This window comes from Nansenia antarctica, assembly GCF_963989245.1.
Source record: "Nansenia antarctica genome assembly, chromosome: 1".
Classification (NCBI taxonomy): domain Eukaryota; kingdom Metazoa; phylum Chordata; class Actinopteri; order Argentiniformes; family Microstomatidae; genus Nansenia; species Nansenia antarctica.
The window spans coordinates 21,565,965-21,573,965 of NC_137674.1; positions in this window are offsets into that span (position 1 = coordinate 21,565,965).

Sequence of the window (8,001 nt, forward strand, 5' to 3'; positions counted from 1 at the left end):
TCCATATGAAGACTACCAACAAGACACCGGAGCACTCGCGTCAAGCACAGCCTTTCCATAGAAATCGCTCCCTGTCTAACGTTATATATCTAACCGTACATGTTTTAAGGCTGATAGTGCTGCCTTTTGACATAATTCTTATTGCATTTACCGCCTTTGAAGTGTATAGCGGCACTTGAAGTGCTCTTATGACACTTAACTCCTCCTACTGTCCCGGCTCGCTCCAGGTCTGTTGTGTATAATGGAGAAGCGTATCCTACCCGTACCGTACCGTACTTTCAAATAAGTGCCGTTGAAGTGACTCACTGAACACTTTAATAGGAACACTAATGGTGAGGGCCTCCCTTTGCTCTCAAAACAGCCTCAATTCTTTGTGGCATTGATTCCACAAGATGTTGGAAACATTCTTTTGAGATTCTGGTCCATGATGACATGATTGCATCACACAATTCCTGCAGACTTTTCAGGTGTACTTTCAGGCTGTGAATTTCCCATTCTACTTCCCAAAGGTGTTCTATTGGATTCAAATCCGGTGACTGCGAACCCCACTGAAGAACACTTAACTCATTGTCATGTTCATGAAACCAGTTTGAGACAACGTTTGCTTTGTGACATGGTGCATTATCATGCTGGAAGTAGCCATTAGAAGATGGGTACATTGTGGCAAAACCATGGCAACGGTGAATACATCACATCTCCTCATCCCTTACAATAAATGTCCCATTTAACATTAGCTAGAAGATCTTCAAATAACACCATAACTCTGTAGATGTCTGTAAACAATAACAATGTTGCTGTTAAATTCACCAATAAACTACTAAGCAAAACAATCCTGGGGTGAGGGTAGACCACCTCAAACCCCTGACTATACCCATGGAGTTTATTCTGCTCTGAATTGGGTAAGTCAAGCTATAAGTCCAAACGATCAGGAGGCCGCCACTGTCTTGCAGGATTTCACTGTGCAGCTGGAACCTCAGAGTCTCTGTGTCTCTGTGGTGGGCTTGGACCAGAGGCAGATGCAGCTGGAACCTCAGAGTCTCTGTGTCTCTGTGGTGGGCTTGGACCAGAGGCAGATGCAGGCGGAGGTGTTACAGTCTCTTTGATTGGGGAGTCAGGTGCTGCGGCAGCAACCTCAGGCTCAGGCATAGAAGAGCCTGAAACTTCTGCAGGTAGATCAAGAGGCGGTGTATCGAGAGGGTCCTTGGCAGGCAGCGGGGTGTGTGTTGGAACTTGCAATAGCTGGTCGATGTGCCTTCTCCAGACGATGTCAGTGGCAGTTTGATCGTATACGATACCGGTCCAGTCTGTGCAATGATGGTGGCAGGAATCTACTTAGGTCCACTGCAGTAATTCCTTGCCAACACAGATTCACCTGGAGTGAAAACTCTGAACTTGGTTTGTCCTCTTTGTTGGATTAGTTTCTTTTGCTGCTGTGAAACTGTCTCTTTCACTGACGTTGGCTTCAGGAGGTCAAAGTTGGATCTAAGCTCTTTTTGTAGCAACAAGCTGGCAGGTGATACTTTTGTAGTTGCATGTGGCGTGTTGCGATACGTCAGTAGGACTCGCTGGCCGCTGATGGAGGGTTCCCTGCCCTTGTGATGCCTTTAATGCATTTTTCATTGTTTGCACAAACCTTTCAGCGAGGCCATTCGATGACGGGTGATAAGGTGCTGATGCCATTTGCTTGCAAGAAAGCAGCCATTTCCTGGGACACGAACTGTGGTCCATTGTCAGAGACGAGTTGAACGGGACATCCAAAACGGCTGAACATTTCTCCCAGCTTCTCAATTGTCTTTTCGGTTGTGGTGGATCTCATGATAGCCACTTCAGGCCATTTACTGTGTGCATCCACAGCGACAAGTAGCATTCTGTCCTCAAAAGGTCCTGCGAAATCAATATGCACACGATGCCATGGCCTTTCTGGAAAGCTCCAGGGGTGCAGAGGAGCTAGTTGAGGATTGTTCCTGATTTTCTGACATGAGGAACAGGTTTTTGCTATCTCCTCTATCTGTCCATCCATGTTTGGCCACCAAAAGTAGCTTCTTGCTATTTCCTTCATCCTTACTATTCCACTGTGTCCTGAGTGGAGTTGCTGCAACACTGGTTTGCGTAGTGTTGGTGGTATAACCACTCTCCTTCCCCACAGCAAACATCCAGACTGCACCAACAGTTCTGCCCTCCTCGCGAGGTAAGGTTTCAAGGCACCGTCGTTGCTGCCAGAGTGGCCCTTTACAACAATGTCCAAGACAGCTGACAAGACCGGGTCATTGCGTGTGGCCTTCTTCACTTGTTCAGCTGAAACTGGCGCATCATCCACCTGACTGAAATAGGCAACGTGCTCAGTGTGCAGCTCTGGTTTGGTGACAGGGAGTGGCAACCTTGATAAGCCATCGGCGTTGCAATGTGAGTCTGCTTTACGATACTTTATAACATATGAATGCCCAGACAACAGCAGCGCCCATCGTTGCAGACGGCTTGCGGCGAGAGACGGTATCCCAGTATGTGGTCCAAGGATGGTCGTAAGAGGTCGGTGATCGGTAAGGAGTGTACATTTCCGTCCATATAAGTACTGATGGAATTTACGAACGCCCAAAATTATGCTTAACACTTCCCTCTCCAGCTGAGCATAATTGGCTTCGTCTTTGTTTAAAGTCCTTGAAGCAAAGGCAATGGGCCTTTCATCCCCATTTGGCATTATGTGTGAGATAACTGCACCCACCCCGTATGGAGATGCATCGCAGGCCAGCTGGATTGGGAGTGACGGGTCATAATGAGTTAGGACCTCTGACCCCACTAACACATCCTTTGATTTCTGAAAAGCCTCCTGGCATGCTTTATTCCATTCCCACGCCTTGTCCTGGCAGAGTAAGTCATGTGGTGGCTTTAGTAGCGATGCTAGGTTTGGGATGAAACGACCGTAGTAGTTGAGCAACCCTAGGAACGAACGCAACTGACTGACGTTCTGGGGCGGCGGTGCATCCATGATGGCTGTGATCTTGGATGGGGCTGTGTGTAGGCCCTCGGCATTAATGACATCCCAAGTACACCACGGAAGAGCGGAAAAAGTCTTTTTTTTTCCCTGCGAACCCTGAGTCCATATTCCTTTAGTCTTTGAAGAGTGGCGTCCAGATTATGAAGGTGCTCGGAATCGCTGGCCCCTGTGCAAAGGATGTCGTCTAAATAGCACTGAACACCTGGCAGGCCACTGAGGATTTGATCCATAGCACGTTGAAGCAGTGCTGGCGCTGAGGTGATTCCGAAAGGTAATCGGCGGTACCTGAAGAGGCCCTTGTGTGTTGTGATAGTTAGCAGCTCCTCTTGCACCTCCTCTTCATGCACATGCATTTGCAAATAAGCTTGGTTAAGGTCTATTTTACTGAACTTTTGACCCCCACTAAGTCCCGCAAACAGGTCCTCAATATGAGGGAGTGGATACTGCTCTACAGATAGCACAGGGTTAACTGTTACCTTAAAATCCCCACAGGTCCGGATTCCTCCATCCTTCTTAGGCACCGGCACTATCGGTGTTGCCCAATCACTGGTAGTGACTCGCTCCAGTACTCCACTCTTCACAAGAGCATCCAAATCAGCTTCCACCTTGTCTCTTATAGCATATGGTACCGGTATAGCTTTCAAAAACACCGGTTTGCTTTCAGGCTTTACATGTAGCTTTACTGTAATGTCCTTCATGCTTCCTAATTCATTCCGGAAAACCTCCTTGTGTTTTTCCAAGACAGCCTGTAGGCCTGTGGAGCCGTTTGCTATCATGCGTACTGCTTGCCAGTCCAGCCTTATTTTGTCTAGCCACAGACGTCCCATCAATGCTTGATAATCTCCATTGGCTATGTAAACAGGGAGCTTCTCAGTTTGTCCATTACACTGGACAGTCACATCCGTCATACCCCTCATCGGGACGGGCTCTCCTGTATGTTGTTCGAAACTTGGTGTCTGATGCTCGTAATGGGAGGTGCTTCATGAATTTCTTGTAGACTCTATTTGAGATGATTGAAGCCCTTGACCCAGTGTCGATCTGCATTTTCACTGGAAGTCCTTCCAGCTCAGGGGTAGCCCAGTAGCAATCTGAGCCCTCATCCATGTTTAGTACTCTGAGAAAACTTATTCTCTCCTCCTCCTCTGAAGAGTCACTCCTTTCCCTGCTCGACGGTACGAACATGTCTTTTGTCATATCCAGTGTTTTTCTTGTATCCAGACTTTGTTGGCCTTTCAGCGCTCTTTTTGTTTCTACAAGCCCGCTCTACATGCCCTTTCTTTCCACAATTATGGCAGTCCAGGTCCTTACACCAGCACGTAGATGCAAGACTGTTACAGTCCGCCTGACTGTCAGTAGCTTCTTCTGTGTCGCTTCATTACTCAAACCGCACACAAGACGATCTCTCAATGTGTCACAGGGCATTACTCAAACCGCACACAAGACGATCTCTCAATGTGTCTTGAAAAGTATTAAAAGTTGATAAATACATTTTGGGAAAATCAAGACCCTTAATAAGTATTAAAAAGTCTTATCACGATTTTATGAGGTCTTGAATTCTGTAGGTATTTTTCTGAATTAGACTCTTTCCAAAGAGTTTGAGTCCTAAAAACCTTTAGTAAAAGTTCATGAATTTATTAGTTTTATTAAAAAACAAAGATGAATCGGAAATTCTGTTAGTGGTCTAGTCTATTGCAAACTAAAACTGTTAAGTTAAAGGTGTCACTGATGTAACGGTTACAGCTCGAAGTGGCGGTGAGGTCTGGAAAAATATTGACATGGTCTTTAAAAAGTCTTAGAAAGGTATTGAAATTAACCTCAAGATTCCTGTATATACCCTGTGTCATTTAATGTTTGTTTAAAATCACAATGTTCAGCTAGCTTCCGTAAAGCTGCAACATATAGGGTAACAGACTCGCCTTCTTCCTGGCTGCGTCGGTGGAACCTAAACCTCAGCAATAACTAAAGGCTTTGGTGAAAAATGGAGGGCTAGGATATCAACTATTTCCTTATATGTCTTGGTACCTGGCTTTGTCGGCTGTAGCAGGTTACATAACAAATTGAATGTCTTTAGGCCCATAATAGTCAGAAATGTTGGAACTATCCTGTCATCATCAATGTCATTTGCTGTGATGAAGTAGTCAAAGCGCTCTGTGTAGCTAGACCACTGTTCAACACTCTCATCAAAAGGTCCAATATTATTATATTATTTTCACTTAACTGGATATCTTGGTCTTTGTTATTGTGCCCTATTAGCGCCTGCAGGAGACTGTGCCCAAGACTCCATGGGCGCAGATCCCAGGGATGTGTCTTCTCTAACTTCTGAAAAACATTAAGTTGTCCTCCCCAATATAAATGATTTCTAAATAAATGATGTAATTGAAAATATACAGTTAGAAGCCGACTTCACTTTTGAAATAATTAACACACAAACTTTTTTTTAAAGGTTTTCTTTATGTCCAGGTTTCCCAGATTCCATCTCTGTAGCATCTCTGTAGCATGTGAGTTGCGTGTTCAGTGAGTGAGTCTAGTGACTGGTGACTGCTAGGGCCATAGATAAGTCTGTGACAGATGCCTTGCCCTTGTAAGTAATGTGTAGATTCATGTTATCGCCTGTTTATGCAATGCAGCTAGCTAGCTAGCTAGCAAACCATAGTTCGTGGCTACTGTTATTTTTCATGTCTTAGCTGATTGGCTGTTTAGCTATAATTCATTTGCATATTAACTTGCCACAAAGGATTATGGGCCCATTTTATGTAAGTTTTGTTGGTTAACCCATGACTGAGATTAATGTCTGAGCAGGGGGTCACTCAGGTTCAAGGTGATAATGAAGCGTTACCTGTACCTGAATGACTGTCTGATTTCTAAGGTCATTAGAAGCTTGCATTGATATCTTGGTGTGTGAAGTCCTTATTTGAGTACACGTTACAGTATGGGCCCTAGCTAATGGAGATGGTCTCTCCCAGTGTTCGAGTTATGTGGGAGCCAATAGGAGCTGAGCTCCCATAATAATAATAATAATAATAATAACTTTATTTGTATAGCGCTTTTCCTGCAAACGTTGCAGCTCAAAGTGCTTTAATCATTATATAATCTTAATAAAATTATTTTGTAACTTAAATGCAATATTAAAAGGTCTGAGCTCCCATGAAAGCAGTAAAATCATACATCTGTGGGGGTCGCTAATAATACATTACCACAACCATTATTTGATCAGAAATGTCAATATAATGAGTATTATTTATATTTATTTATATGTATATGTATATTCTAAAATAAACACGTTTTCCAAAAGAACTACGCGCACCAGCATTAATCTCCTGTGAATGACAGTAGGCCTTTGACTGCCTGAACTTTACCACCAAGGCACTATGGGGCGCAGTAGAATATTGTGCAACAGCAGAATATGATCGTTGAGAGCTTGCAAATGTGAAAACACGATTATTGAGGAGAAAACATTCAGTAGCTAGCTATCATGCCGCCCAAAAAAAGGCGACCGAGTCGACAAGCCTGGAAAGTTTCGGGTTTTCATCCAAGAAACCAAACTTGAATTCAGCTGCACCTGTTATGACACCTAACGTTGAAACTGTTGAGATAGCAGAGCTCAAACAAAAGCAAGTGCTTCCGAAGAAAGTAGCAGAACTCACCTCCAGTATGTATAAGGAGACAGCTAGTTCGTTCAGGACAGCCTACAGTGATTCCCACAGCATGTTAATACTTTGGGGGGCCCCCAAAGTATAATGGCTCCCCCCAAAGTATAATTTGTGCCAGTGTGGAGTTTTCTGTCTTAAATTTGATATAGATCATGTTCTTTGTTGGTTTGTGAGGATGTTCATACACACTTGGTAAGATGTGTGTGTGAAAGAAGACCACAAAAAACAGCAGTGACTGCTCTCAGCTGTTTAACACTTAAAGACCTAGACACCATCACCATTTGTAGGTTGTCTGAAGTGCAGTGTTACTATGAAAATTCACTAGAATGCAGGAATTGAGAAAAAAAATCTCAACAGTTTTCACTGGGGGGGGAAGCCCACGCACCCCCCCCCCCCCACCCCGAGTCGTTCCCCCAAAGTATATTTAATTTCTGCGGGAATCACTGGCCTATACTGTCGCTAAAGAAAGGATGCCATATACAAAACTGAATCCAATTATGAAACTTAATGAGATGAATGGCGCGACAGTCGGCCCTACTCATCGATACGATCATTTATGTGCCCAGATTGTAGAGCACATTGCTCAAGAGAGGAAAAACTAATTCATTTCTAATGTCAAATCACTTCTTCGACGTATGGGTTGTTGTTTTCCTCTCCACTCCACCAGGCTCGGGGCCGAGGGGCTACCCTTTTACCACCCCGAGACCTGGTTGAGGGGCTCACCCAGGCTATATTTCTGGACACCCCTCCAGAAGCCACGTCATCGTCTCGTCATCTAATACCGACAGACCATGCATCCCGTTGGGTGGGTGGTACACCGGGCAATCCAGGATAACATGGTCTGCGGTTTGGTCCTCTGCGCCACACTCGCACGACACATTTGGGGCCAAGCCCCATCTGTGCATTGATGAGCGGAAACGGCCGACGCCGGTCCGGAAACGATTGAGCCTCACCCAGGATAGCCTTGGCAAGTCCATCCAGAGGGGCTCAGGGCCTGCGACTGGGATGTGGTCGCGGAGTTTGGAGGTGTTTGCCTCCCACTCCGTGCGCCACATATAATCCGCCCATCCTGCCGCACTGATGTTGAGATCTCTGCATTGCTGCCTGAGATCCTGTGCGGCAGGCACAAATGGGTGTCTCGACTTGAGATGCCGGGAGGGCTCCGCTGTTATAGTGAGCCTATCATGGAGCAGATGGTTATTAAGCTCCACGGCCCGGCAGGCGAGACGTGCTGTGGCTCCCATGCGGCGGAGGCCTGCGGGCTGGATGCCTGCTAGGATGGGAAGGTTGTCCGCGGGGGTAGGACGCAGGCATCCTGTCACAATGCGCAAGGCTTCGTTTATAGGCGAGTCGATGAGG